This window comes from Arvicanthis niloticus, chromosome 11 (genome assembly GCF_011762505.2).
Source record: "Arvicanthis niloticus isolate mArvNil1 chromosome 11, mArvNil1.pat.X, whole genome shotgun sequence".
Lineage (NCBI taxonomy): Eukaryota > Metazoa > Chordata > Mammalia > Rodentia > Muridae > Arvicanthis > Arvicanthis niloticus.
The window spans coordinates 55,517,153-55,530,877 of NC_047668.1; positions in this window are offsets into that span (position 1 = coordinate 55,517,153).

Consider the following 13,725-nt stretch of genomic DNA (forward strand, 5'->3'; position numbering starts at 1 on the left):
CCGGCCTTGCAGTTTCTCTCTCTCTTTTCTTCTTCTTTTTAAAAAAGATTTATTTACTTATTAATTCTTATTAGGTACACACTATTCTGCCTGCATGTATGCCTACATGCCAGAAGAGGGCATCAGACCTCATTACAGATGGTTGTGAGCTATCATGTGGTTGCTAGGAATTAAACTCAGGACCTCTGGAAGAGCAGTTAGTGCCCTTAACCACTGAGCCACTGAGCCACTCTCCAGCCCTTAGCAGTTTCTTCAGGATTGAACTACAGCTGCTGGTTCATGTGTGGTGTCTGCCTGCCAAGAGGTCTGGACAGCAGCTGCTGGTTTGTATTTGGTGTTTGCTACAGGACTGAACTGCTGCCAAAGAAGATTGAGCTCACTCCCAAAGAACTATTGCTAAACAGATACACATCCCCCATATCCTACTAACTTTTCTCTTCCACTACCTCTGGTGTGTGGTTGGCAAGAGGAGAGGTTGAACATTTATTAAAATAGGCTGCAAAAGCAGTTAAGAGCACTGACTGCTCTTCAAGAGGTCCTGAGTTCAAATCCCAGCAACCACATGGTGGTTCACAACCATCTGTAATGAGATCTGAGGCCCTCTTCTGGGGTGTCTGAAGACAGCTACAGTGTACTTACATATAATAAGTAATAAACAAACAAACAAACCTTTGGTCCAGAGCAATCAGGGGCCAGAGCAAGAGGGAGAAGGGAAGGGGAAAAAAACAGGCTGCAAAAAATGTATACCTACAATGATGAAGTATAAAAAGCAAGCAGGCAAGAAGAGCTTCACACAGATAAAGCTGGAAAAACCAAGCATGAAAATGAAGGATAGCATTGAGCCGTACAAAAGAAGTATCCACACCACACCAATAAATATCAATAAACAAATAGAAAGTGGTGACAGGGGTGGCAAATTTTTCTTACTCAAGAATTTCAAGTAGTATGTGTTATATGAGTTCTCCAGGAGATGGGGCTTAATCATTCTAGGCCCACACCTCCAATGGGAGTTAAATTTATAGGACACTTCTGGAAGCAAAGTATGAACACAGGAAAATTGTAACATCGGGTAGAGAGATGCAGCATGCACGCTCTACAAACGGCTTGACACTAGTGTTACAAATTGATAGCATGTCCCTCTTGATGTGCTGGAATAAGATGAGCAGGCCACTGCTGTGTATTCTGCATTCCTACCCCGCCCCAAACATAGAACCCCAGTCTAAATATAAAGAGAACATCACAGAGACTCAAATGTAGGGATTTTTCTTTTTTTGGTTAAGTGATAGAACACTTGCTTAGGACTCAGAGGACTCTGGGTTGAGTCTCCAGCAACGTGGTGCTCTAGATTGGATCCTGAACACTGGTGGGAAAATATGAGATGCTGGTGAAGGCTGGAGTTAAGAGTAAACCTACTAATGTTCTCATTGTATTGAGCTAGGGTTTACGCAGCTCAAGCTGGCTTTGAATTTGCAGTGTAGCCAAGGATGCCCTTCGATTCTGGATCCTCTACCTCACATTTTAATCTCATGGTCTTGACAAGTATACTGAAGTTATATAAAATGTGAAGAGTGGGGGTGGGGAGATGGCTCAATGGTGAGAGCACTTACAGAGAACTTGAGCTGAGTGCCCAATGACTGGCCTTACCTTGAAGTACCTATTGTGATGTCATATGGAGATATATATTCTGGAGACAGAGACTCTTCAGTTGAGAGGCTTGAGTAATGGAGCCAATGTGGGGGCTGGTTATCCCACTGTCGGACCATCTCAGCCTTATTGTACTTAGTTTCTTGGTTTGTGGCATCTGGGTGTTGTTTTCTAGGTATTGGAGCTGGACACAGGTGGCAGCCAAGACAGAGGTATGTGATAGCCACTCCCTCTCAAAACCCACTTCTCTCTGTGCTGAACCCCTATAGGTTTGTATAAATGCTTAGCCTCTGGGCCATCTGAGGGAACAAGCAGAGGGTAGATGGAGCTGAGACAATACCCATAAATGTTTTTCTCTTAATTCACATCAAGAATCTTTAGGCTGGGCATAGTGGTGCACACCTTTGATATCAGCACTTAGGAGGCAGAGGCAGGAGGATCTCTCTGAGTTCAAAGTAATCCTGGTCTACATAGTGAGTTCCAGATAGCAAGGATTACTGTCTGAAAAAGCCAAGAAGAGAAGAGGAAGAGAAAGAGAAAAAAGAACAGGAAAGGAAAAAGGAAGAAGAAGAGGAGGGGAGGGCAGGAGGAGGTTGAGGTGGTGCTAGTAGTAGCTTTAGGATCCTGTTATCAAGACACTGATGAAGAATGTTCGAGATATTGAAGAAGTGCTGCTCCCAGGAGCTTGAGCTGAAGTGAGACATTCAGACTGACACACACAGAACCTTTGCAGAAAGAATGTGATATGAGTTAGGAGAGGCATGGATCTTGTTCATCACATGGGAGGCAAAAGACTAAGTGAGGTTTTTTTTTTTTTTTTTTTTTTTTTTTTTTTTGGTTTTTTTCGAGACAGGGTTTCTCTGTGTAGTCCTGGCTGTCCTGGAACTCACTCTGTAGATCAGGCTGGCCTCGAACTCAGAAATCCACCTGCCTCTGCCTCCCAAGTGCTGGGATTAAAGGCATGCGCTACCATTGCCCGACAGAATATGAACTTTTAAAGGAAGGAAACTATTGTCAGGGTTCTGTGTTGAGAGAGAGGAGGAAAAGAGAGAGGAGAGAGAGAGAGGAGAGAGAGAGAGAGAGAGAGAGAGAGAGAGAGAGAGAGAGAGAGAGAGCGCTGGAGATGCGGTGGCCTGCCTCTGCCTCCCAAGTGCTGGGATTAAAGGCGTACACCACCACTGCCCAGCGTGAGTTCATTTTGTAAAGAAAGATTTATACTCATATGACAAGAAAAAGAAGGTCTTGGGACGTTAATTGCAAGTAACAACTTTGCGGGTGGGAATTTTTACTTCTGACAAAGAGGAATCGCTTGCAGACATGGTACACATAGTTAACATTAGTAGGTCATGCCTCTTTTCTGAGTTTCCTCTCCTGTGAGTAGACCATGAGCATCTGCCTCCTCCAAAGTCCCGCCATCTTGCCCAGACTTGACATGCCCACCTTTTTTATTTTAGTCGTTCCAGTGAGTGTATGATATCGTGTTGTGGTTCATGTGCATTCCCCCATGACTAGAAACACTGAACAACTTCTCACATTTACTATCCACTTGGAAATTCTAGTGTAAACTGCCTATTCAAGTCATCTGTGCACGTTTGTGTGTATGCATATGCGTGCATGTGTATGTGTGTGCATGTGTGTATATGTGTGTGCATGTGTGTGTGTGTGTGTGTGTGTGTGTGTGTGCATGCGTGTGTGAATGTGTGGATGCATTTGGCATTGTTCACATGTAGAGGTCAGAGGACGATTTTGTGGAGGTGCTTCTCTTCTCTTATCTCTATGTGGGTTCTGAACTCATGTCAGCAGGCTTGCCCAGCCAGTGTCTTTACCTGCTGAGTTACATCACTTGATCCTCTTAGTATCTTCTTAATGGTTGGCTTGTTACTACTTTACATTATGTTTGAAAGACCTCATTGAATATTACAAGCAGGAGTTCTCTGTTAGGTTTAGATATTACACAGCATGTAGAAATCCCTTTCTTTCATATTTACATCTAAGATTTGTATCAAATTAGTTTCTGTGGATGATGTGAGGTAGAAATTGAAGTCTTCCCCAAATTCTAGGTAGCTGTTTAGTCTCTCTAATAGAGTGGAAGGGTAAGATGAGTGAGCTGCTTAGACACAAATACAAACTTGACACACCACACACAGACACACACAGACACTCAGACACAAATAAATAAAATTATTATATCCTGAGGGAAATCAAAATAATTAAAACAAAGATATCCATGAATTGAAGACTCATTTCTTAGCATGTCAATTATCTTTCATCTGAACTATAAATGCCATGTACACACATACACCCTTACACACACACACACACACACACACACACACACTCAGAATCCAGAAGAGGTTGTCAAACCCTTGGAACTGAAGTCACAGGTGATTGGGAGATGCCTGACATGGGTGCTGGGGACTGAACTCAAGACTTCTGCAAGAGCAAAATGTGCTCATAACCACAGAGCCATCTCTCTAGCTCTATTTGCATTTTCTTAATTTCACTCAGAACATTTGGCTTCCAATATACAGAGTTTTTAATACATTTTATTTGTGTAAGACTATGAGAGAAAGATGCAGAGAAGGGAGTGGAAGGTAGGGAAAGAGTGTGAGAGGGAGGAAGGAGGGAGGGAAGGAGAGATAGAGAGAGGGACAGAGGGACGGAGGGAGAGAGAATTGCAGTGTGTTTGCAGTGGGTTAGTGTAGAGCCCAGGGATAGCACTCAGGTGGTGAGGCTTAACATCAATGTCCATTGAACCATCTAGCTGGCCCCAATATGTAGTTTTAAATACAGGGAGTTTTAAAGCTATGGCAGTGTGTGTGTGTGGGGGGGGGGATCAAATTCAGGTCATTGCTCATGCTAGGCAAAGCACTCTACCACTGAGCTCTGGTCCAATTTTCCTTAATTTTTATTAAAGATAATTTCAGGCAAATCAGAGGTACACAGAATTGGTAATGCACCTAGCATGTGCAAGGCCCTATGACCTATTTTCAATATTAGGGAAGAAAAGTTGGTCTGATGACTCCTCACTGACCTGTCACTCTGTTTCAACACTTACTACATTATTTTGAAGCAAACCACAGATAATTTCATGACAAATAATTTAGTACATATAGTTTGAGATCCTGTCTCCACTCTGCAAAGGAAAAAAAGGAAATAAAATGTATTAATCATAATATCATTATTACACCTAAAATTTAACAACAAAATTTGAACAGTTCCTTAATGCCTCAAATGCCTTAAATAGTGTTTAAATTCCAATACTCGTGCAGTGACATGAATTATTATCTAGCTGGACTCAAGATCACATGTTGAGATTGAACACCACATTTCTTGAGTCTCCCCTAGTCTACAGATTCTCTTTTCCCCCCTTCTATTTGTTCTATTTATGTATTGCAGAAAACAGTCATTGCTCTAGATTTCGCAGCCAACATTTTGTTGATCAAATACCCATGCTGGGTAGCCATGGATATATGGGCAGCTCTAGTTGGATTTAGTGGATTATTTAAAAAAACAAACAAACAAAACATGAAATTGGAAGGTGGACATTTGTGGGGGGGGTGTGGAAAAAGCTGGAAGAGGAAGAGAGTATTATTATATTTTATTGAATACATGCATACAATTTTAATTAGGAAAAATTATAATACCCCCTTCACGTGATTTGACACATTCTGCTACCTCTTGTACTTCCTGTAAGTTGTGATTTACCCAAAACTCATAGAAACACATTTGCCAGGGAAGCAGGGTTGGGAAGTACAACCTTTAAGAGAGATTAACTCTGCTCTTTCTAGACTGGGTAAGAGTCTTGCAGGCATGGCTCCTCACTCCCCTTCCCTTCTGGAGCTTTCGTTACTGTATCTCCTGTTTCTTGGCTCTATTTTACCTCTCTGATCTACACACCATTCTTCAGACCTTTCATCGCTTGCAAATTCTAAATTGAACAGGAGAGATTTTCGAGATGTGCTTTCATCCAGTAGCCCAGGCTAGCTGGGAACTTAATAGATATGCTAAGCTGGCTTTGAACTCATCATAATCCTTTTATGCCAGCCTCCAGAGTGGAGCGTTTACAGGCATGCCCCACCACAATCTGCCTTTGAAGTGGTTCTGACATCTAAGAGTTCAATTAAAGTATTCCATTTACCTTTAATGATGGGACCATCAATCCAGAAACACTGAAATTCATGGCCTGAAGGTGTTTGAGGACTCTCTCATGATATGAACTTGACACTACTGACAGTCTGCTAAGAGATCATCTTGCAGGCATGCCTGTGAGGGAGCTTCTAGACTGGACTCATTGAGGTGGGAAGACCTACCCTAGCCATGGGCAGCATGGTTCCATGGGCTTTGAGCATTAGAAGTAAGAAATAGAAACTGCAAACTACACAATCAGCCTGCAGTTAATGGGACACCACTTTAGTTTTCATACTTTTCAGTGTGAAGGCCAATTTCCTAGCATTTCCCAAGGGCTAGAAGTAAATGGTAAATTTGACATTTGGAGCTTCTAAGTGAGTATGTCAGGAGGTGTCTTCTGCTGGATTGAAAATGTTGTGGCTCAGTGGTTAAGAGTACTTGCTGCTCTTGCAGAGGACCCAGGTTCAATTCCCAGCACCCACATAGTGTGTCACAACCATCTGTAAATCTAGTTCCAGGGAATCTAACACCCTCTTCTGGACTCGGGGAGCACCAGGCATGCAAGTGGTGTGCACACATACAAGTAAATACTCACACATGGAAAGAAAATGTTATTAAAAAACATAACATTTATGGAACATAACAGTTTGCTTTATGCATTGCATCATAATTAAATCAAGCTTGGTAACACATTTTTTTCACTTCAGGTTTTTTTTCATGTGTATGAAGAGAAATTTAAGATTGATTCTTTTAGCAATTATGGTTTTCAAAAAAAATTTTTTTTAATTGGTTCATTATCCAAGGTGGTAAAGACTTTTATATTTTGTCTGTTGTAGTTTTTCACATTTGAATTCTTTAAAATTCACATTATTTTTCACAGTTGAATTCTTTCTTTCTTTATTTTTTTTTTTGAGACAGGTTTTCTCTGTGTAGCTCTGGCTCTCCTGGAACTCATTTTGTAGACCAGGGTGGCCTCAAACTCAGGGATCCTCATGCCTCTGCTTCCGGAGGGCTGAAATTAAAGGTATGTGCCACAAGTGCCTGCTCTCATTTAAATCCTTTTAAATTAAGGTTTATTTTTATTTTGCATATGAGAGCTTTTTGCCTGAATGTGTGCATGTGCGCCACATGATGTCTGTGCTTCCAGGGGTCATAAGAGAGCATCAGATCCTCCGAAACTGGAGCTACTGTTATAAGTCACTATATGGGTGCTGGGAACCGAACCTAGGTCCTCTGCAAGAGCAGTCAGTCAGTGCCCCTAACTGTTGAATCATCTCTCCAGCCCCCTCACACTTGAAATTCTTAATTCACTGAAAGTCTATCTCTGAATCCCATATTGAGAAAGGACCCATCTTTTCTCATTATTATTTGCTGTCATCTTAGTTTCTTTTCTGTTGCTGTGACAGAAAACCCTCACAAAAGTGACTTCGTTGGGCAAGGGTTCATTTCAGCTCACAGTCATTCAAAGTTATGGTCCATCAATCCACCGTGTCAGGGCAAGAAGCCACAGCCGTAGGAGCTTAGGGTAGCGATTCACGTTGCGTCCATTACATCTGTTGCATCCGTTACATCTGTTACATCCATTGCATTCCGTAGTAAAGAAGCAGAGAGCAGAAAGTCCAAACTGCTACTCTTTCCCCACAGACACGGTCTGGGATCCCAGTCATAGAATGGCGCCACACAGAGGCACCTGGGACAGTTCCCAGACAGTTCCCTATAGGCATGCTTAGAGGCTCATCTCTAGATGATTCGTGATTTTGTCAAGTTGACATTTGTCATCACAGCGATGGGATTGTTTTCTTGTTGCTATGTGGAGCTCTCTTCAATTAAGCTGTCACATTGTCATATGTAAGTGAACTTGCTTCTGAGCTGGGTGTTTTGTTTTGAGAAAGGCTCTTAGTAGCCCTGGGTGTCCTGGAACTCATTGTTTACACCAGGCCGGCCTTCAATGCATAGAAATCCTCTACCTCCTGATATTTCTGAGCCTTTTAAAAAAATGTTAATGCCACCGGCCTGTTCCTGTTATTAACTATGGTTTTGTAGCTGTTTTAGGTTTTAGTCCTGCAAGTCTCTCCCTCTCTTCTTATTCTCCATTAAGAAGGCCTCAAAGTAGATTTAACTTGGAGACAAATGACATTTTTTCTATTAAAATCATCCCAGCCAAAAGCCTGAATTATCGGTCCAATTATGCAGATCATTATGTATCTCCTGTATTAAATGTTTATGGTTTTATATATGAAGGCCTTCTGTATTATTTATTAATTCAATACTGTGATATTTTATAGTTTTTATTAATGTAAAGAATATATTTTATTACTTTAAATGTTACAGAGTTTTTACTTGAAGTAAAAAGGCTGTGCGTGTGTGTGTGTGTGTGTGTGTGTGTGTGTGTGTGTGTGTATGTGTGTGTGTTAGTTTTTTGAGATAGGACCCTGCTTTATGGCCCCGGCTAGGCTGGTGCTCACTACGTAGATTATCACAAAACATAAGACAATCCTCCTCCTTAGCCCAAGTGTTGGTATTACAGGTGTGAACCACTAGATTCAGCAGCTATTCATATTTGTAAGTTGTTTTGGATTCATAAATTTGGTGAAGTACACTATATGCACTATATATAGCTTGGTTTGGTAGTGTTTGCCTGGAATCTCAGCACATGGGGAGGCAGAGGCTGGAAAATCAGGAGTTCAAGGTCATGTTCAGCTAAATAAGATCAAAGCAGCCCAAGCTATAGGAATCCTTATTTTAATATAACAACAAAGGCTGTGCAGAGTGGCCCATGCCAGTAGCTTGTGCTGGAAGGCAGAGGCAAGAGGATCAGGAATTTAGGGTCATCTTCAGCTGCTTAGTAAACTCAAGGCCAACCTGGGCTACATGAGTCCTTGTCTCAAAAACACAAACCAAACAATATGTATGTGTGTATATATTAGATTTGTTAGGAATGTCTATTACTATCACTTTCATAGTTATTGGTTTAATCAAGTAAGGTCTGTCTTTGTAAATTCTGGTCACTTATGTTGCATTGAGGAGCAAGGAGCTTTCAGCACTTATGGGACACTTCAGTGGAAACATGCTCTGAGCTCATTCTTCCTCACCTGGAAAGCAGGCATTTTCTAGCCACTATTGGCCTAAATAACCATCAGAGAAGAGAGAGAGAGAGAGAGAGAGAGAGAGAGAGAGAGAGAGAGAGAGAGAGAGCGCGCACTAAAAGAATAATGGAATAATGTCTATTTGGGAGAAGTAGAGCACTTTAGGGAAATATGTATATATGTTAAATTATGGCTGGATTCAGAGAAGCCAAGACAGAAGAGAGCTCTTAATGGCAAAGAATGAGAAATTGGCACTGGAGAGATGGCTCAGAGGTTAAGAGTACTGGCTGTTCTTTTAAAGGATCTGAGTTCAATTCCCAGCACCGACTTGACACCTCACAACTGTCTGTAATTCCAGTTCCAAGAAATTCAATTCCTTCACACAGGCATACATGCAAGCAAAACACCCATGCATATAAAATAAAAATAAAATGAAAACTTAAAAAAAAGAGTATATATTTAGAAGAAGAATGAGAAATTTATGTGGGCTATTTGGACTCAAAATTTATAGATCTGAAGCACGAGTTTGCATCAGTTTATTGGTTGAAGGGCTGTCACTAGGCAGATACTCTGTTGGGACAATGTTGACTATAAGGTTGCAGTTTTAGAGACATTAAAGATAAACCTGTAGAATCTGTGTACATACTGAGACATACAATACACATTCAATTCATGAAGAACAGTAGTTCTCAACCTTCCTAGTGCTGTGACCCTTTAATACAGTTTCTTACACACTGTGGTGACCCCAACCATAAAATTATTTTAATTGCTACTTAATAACTGTAATTTTGCTACTGTTATGAATCATAATGTAAATAAACTGTTTTCTGATGGTCTTCGGTGACCCCTGTAAAATGGTCCTTCAACCCCCCAAAAGAGTCATGACCCACAGGTTCAGAACCACTGATGTAGAAGGACTCTCTCGTGGCACATGTGGTCTTTGGAACTGTATTTATCTCCAGCATCAGGAGTGACTGCTCTCCTTGACTCTGATGTTGAGTGTAAAAAGAACAATTTTATCTCTGTATCTGCATCTCCTCACAGCATCAATGTGTCCTCTGAGCACGTGGCACTCTAAGAATCTTGTTTTTTTTTTTTTAAATGAGGTCTTTTTACCGAACATTTCTTTGTGCCAACACTGTTACAAACCCATTTTTTTTTTAAACAGTCTGACAGTGAAGTGAGTTTCAAAGTAGCCTCTAAGTTTTCACTGTTGCTTTTCAGTGTTTTTCTTGTAGGGAGTCTCTCTCTCTCTCTCTCTCTCTCTCTCTCTCTCTCTCTCTTTCTCTCTCTAATTAGTTCAACCAGAACTTATAAAATTAAAAGAACTTTGAGATCCTATACATAACAACTCAAGAAGCATAGGTTCAGGAGCCTTTGAATCCATGTTCTAAAGAAAGCAGGGGGAAGTGGGGATTTGTTTGAGCAAACAGTTCTGGCTGTGCAGTGCTGGGGAACAGGATCCATGTGACCAATAGAAGACAAAAGAAAAGAATCTACATACCTAATAAAATGTCCATAAAACAGGAGCCGAATGGCTAGAGAGATGGCTCAGAGGTTAAGAGCACTGACTGCTCTTCCAGAAGTCCTGAGTTCAATTCCCAGCAACCACATGGTGGCTCACAACCATCTATGAGATCTGATGCCATTTTCTGGTGTGTCTGAAAACAGTTACAGTGTACTTATATACATAAAATAAATCTTTTTTCTGTTTTTCTCTCCTTTTAAAATAATTGTTTTGTTTTGGTTTGGTTTGGTTTGGTTTGATTTTTCGAGACAGGGTTTCTCTGTGTCCTGGCTGTCATGGAACTCACTCTGTAGACCAGGCTAGCCTCGAACTAAAAAATCCACCTGTCTCTGCCTCCCAAGTGCTGGGATTAAAGGCTTGCGCCACCACCACCCGGCTAATTGTTTTGTTTTTTAATTCATTGTTTAATCTTTTTTTTACAATCCAGACTTTATACCCCTCTCGTTTGTCCTCCAACTGTTCCACATCCCACGACAACTACAGTGTACTCATATACATAAAATAAATAAATCTTTTTTAAAAAAAAACAGGAGCTGAATACTTATGGATATGTGTCCCAAGTCTCTAGTCGTCTGGCCTGTCCATGTGTTTGTCTCAGACACCCACAGTACAGGGTGGAGGTGACCAAGTTCCCTAAGCAGCAACATTGGAAGAGAAGAGGCTCCATCAGTAGCCTCTGGGGCTCCATTTTGAAAAGTGTTCAACTTAGCTTTTATTGTAACCTTACTTTTCACAGAGGATGAACTGTACATTTTAAAATCATGCTGTGTTCTATCCAGTATCTGTAGATATTTCACCGTGCAGGTGTTTCCAGATTACTTAGGTCTGTGATATTTGTAGATCACGTGGAGATACATTTGCAGAAGGATCATTGGTAGACATATTTTTATTAACTGAGATTTCAATACCAATTTTCTTTTGCTTTGTATCTTAATGGTTCCGTCATGAACATGTATTATTAAATAATGCATGATTAAGCAAGCATAAAATAAGTTAAAAACTATCAAAACTACCACTAGATGTATTTAGCTCTGTGGTAAACTGGGTCACTAAACCATGGACTTACTTATCAAATGCTCCAGAATTGACATCCAGGGTCTTTAGATATTGATGCCCTGATGCAAAATGAAGGAGTACCTATTTGTTTTATTTTAATGGTGACAAATGTCATTAATAATACCCTTAAACTGACTGAGGGCATTGCTGCAAAGTCCCAGGAGTTTACGATTTTCTAGGAAAGAAATACAGGATAGAATTGAACTCCTAACACTAAGCATCCCCAGGTTCTCACCTTCTCAGCCTCATCTCCCACAGCTCAGCAAAAGTGCACCTGAAAATTGTAGTAGGGCTCCAGACCTTAGCACAACTCACTCCATGATGCAAGTACCATTCAGGTTGTAAAACTCAGCACCTAGACAGTACCACCCGCCAAAACTAAAACAAAGGCCTAAGCCATCAAAGTCTTGGAGTCTCAAAATGTACTAGCCTCACTTTTTGGCTTCTGTTTCTGGCTAATTGTTCCTGTTAACTGAAGTATGTCAACCCAGAACATGGGTTTTGTGCTTAAAAGGTCACCCTGAAGAAGGCTTGGGGCTACACTGGGATCCCGAACATTCACTGTAGTTGCCGAGTGGCTAATAACGACTTTCTGTTGGCTTAAAGCCATGTCTATCCAGTCTTCTGTGGTGAATGCCCCACCACAAAAATTACAATATGCCGTTTTCAGTGATGTCTTACTAGCTTATAATGTTCTTTTTTGCCCAGAAATCAGTTGATTCTCTGAGCTCTAGCACAAATGGAAATTTATGAGTAATTCTTCAATTCTGTTTAAGGAAATTAATCAAGGTCTTCTGCGTTCTCTGAATTATTTCTATTACATTTACCACATTTTTAAAAAAAATGTGTGTGTGTGTGTGTGTGTGTGTGTGTGTGTGTGTGTGTACAGGTGTGCACATGTCATGGGACATAGAGAAGTAGAAAACAACCTGCAAGAGTCAGTTCTTTCCATTTACCCTTGAAGGTCATAGGAGTTAAATGTAGGTTGCCAAGGCTTGGTAACAGTCACCTTTACCCACTGAGCAGTTTTGCTGGTTCCCACATGGTATCTTAGCTGTTTAGGTGGCTGCTTTCCTTACTACTGCATGTCTCTAGAGTACAGGATTCATATTTATCTTTAGTCTCAGTATGCCTTATAATAATCTAGAACTTAGATTAAAAAAAAACACTTTAATAACATGTATGAGTGTGTGCATGCATGCACAAATGCCATAGTGTGCATGTGGAGGTCAATGGGAGAACTTGTGGAAACTGCTTCACTCCTTTTACTAGGTGAGCTCCAGAGATGAAACTCAGGTCCTCAGGCTTGGTGTCAAGCACCTTTGCCTACAGAGCCAACTCACTGCTTCCTTACTATATTTAATAAATCATTCACTAGTAAATTAGTAACTAATGATATGATTGTAGAAGACAGCTGAGTTAATACCTGATATAAAACATATCAATATCCCATGGGCAAGATGAGATGTACTGTCAGTAAAATCTTCAATCTATAACATAAATCTAACTTTCTTGTTTCTTTTGTTGTTTCTCTAGGCTTCAACGCAACATATTCGTCAACAGATCAAGAAACTCACAGGTCAGAATGACTCTATCCCTTATTGTTAGCTTAAGGCTGATGTCAGATCAGCTGTGTTTCTGCTTTAAGACTCTGGTCTTTGACAGCATGTGGAAGAAAGTTGAAAAAGAGGGTGTGACTAGAGTAGAGCCATCTTTCTAACATCTTCACTTCCAAAGTCATGCAAACAGCCCCATAACTCCTCCACGGTCCCTTTCCCCGTGCTTCTGTGTCCTGGGTGTTTTCATGGAAAGCCCAAAGTATGGGAAAGAAACTTGGTGGGTCAGGACAAAGAATAACTACCAGGAGTTTGACAAGGGAGGTCTGTTACCCTGATTCTTCTACTATGGATTCGGGGTAGACATCTTTAAAGAAAAAGGTGTATCAGGATCTCTGTGTCTCCCACTGCTACGTTCCCATCCCCATGCTTCTAATGGGGGCACTTCTGGTCCATGATGAAGACAGCAGAGCTTATGGACTTTTAAAACGTTGATAGCTGTGCCATGCCATTAATTAGCTTCATGACAGGCACGACTGTTAAGTGAAGGGGGTTCTGATAGATGATACCAGTAGTTACTATGCTAAATAGTTTCTTTACTCCTATTCCTATATTTCTTTACTCCTATTTACTCCTATCGCCTGCAGCAACAGCTGAACGGGGTTCACCTGTAAGAGAGGCTGAGAAATGGAACCGGGCGGGAAGAGATGAAGCCAAGACAAAG